This window comes from Bubalus bubalis, chromosome 1 (genome assembly GCF_019923935.1).
Source record: "Bubalus bubalis isolate 160015118507 breed Murrah chromosome 1, NDDB_SH_1, whole genome shotgun sequence".
Classification (NCBI taxonomy): Eukaryota; Metazoa; Chordata; class Mammalia; order Artiodactyla; family Bovidae; genus Bubalus; species Bubalus bubalis.
In genome coordinates this window covers 196,599,372-196,600,146 of record NC_059157.1, presented here as the reverse complement: position 1 = coordinate 196,600,146, position 775 = coordinate 196,599,372, and positions in this window count along the sequence as shown.

The window sequence follows — 775 nt, the reverse complement described above, 5'->3', positions numbered from 1 at the left end:
TGAGATGTTCTAAACTGTCTAAATACAGATTCCTTTGAGCAGTTAAAAGATTCATTAGAAATTGTATTGGTGAAGGGTTTTTCACTTGTTGGGCCAATGTTTGCTGCTAAGTTTCCATACCCCTTACCTACTGTGTTCCTGGAAGTGTATTGATTAATATAATTGGTGTATAGGAATGTAAGTAGTAGCTTTAATGTTTCTAACCTTGGACCCTTGAGTTAATTCTTTTCTTGTTATAGCCCACCACACCTTTGCCCTATAGGAATGCAACTTTATCTAATGCTTTCGGAGGGTGGCATCTGAATTTAGAATAATCACCTTTAGAGAAAAATAAGTTTTCTGAAGAAAGGGTCATAAAATGTTAACAGGCTCCCTGGCCAGAAGATGATGTAAATCACCTAAACTTTTGCATATGACAAGTTTGAAAGCCTGGCTTCGATAAGGATCAAGAACTGCTCACCTTCCCCCATTATCCTCTATGCACAACTTAAGGAAACTACTTTGGAAAATAAAGTGCGGGCCTTGTTCACCGAAGTTGGTCTCCCCATGTTGTTTTTTCTCTCACCTTCTGGCTGAATTCCCATCTGGAGCATGGAGGCTCATCAAGCCTACTAATTATGCCTGGGCTTCTAAGATCTGACTGGGGAGGCCTTAGTGTCTCCTCTCCTTTGGGAGAACGGGAGGATGCCTGTGGCCTACGTAGGTGAAGCAAATTCCTTGTCTTGGAATTATACTGGCTTTCCACGTAAACCAAGTTATTCAGCCTCTTTTCTTC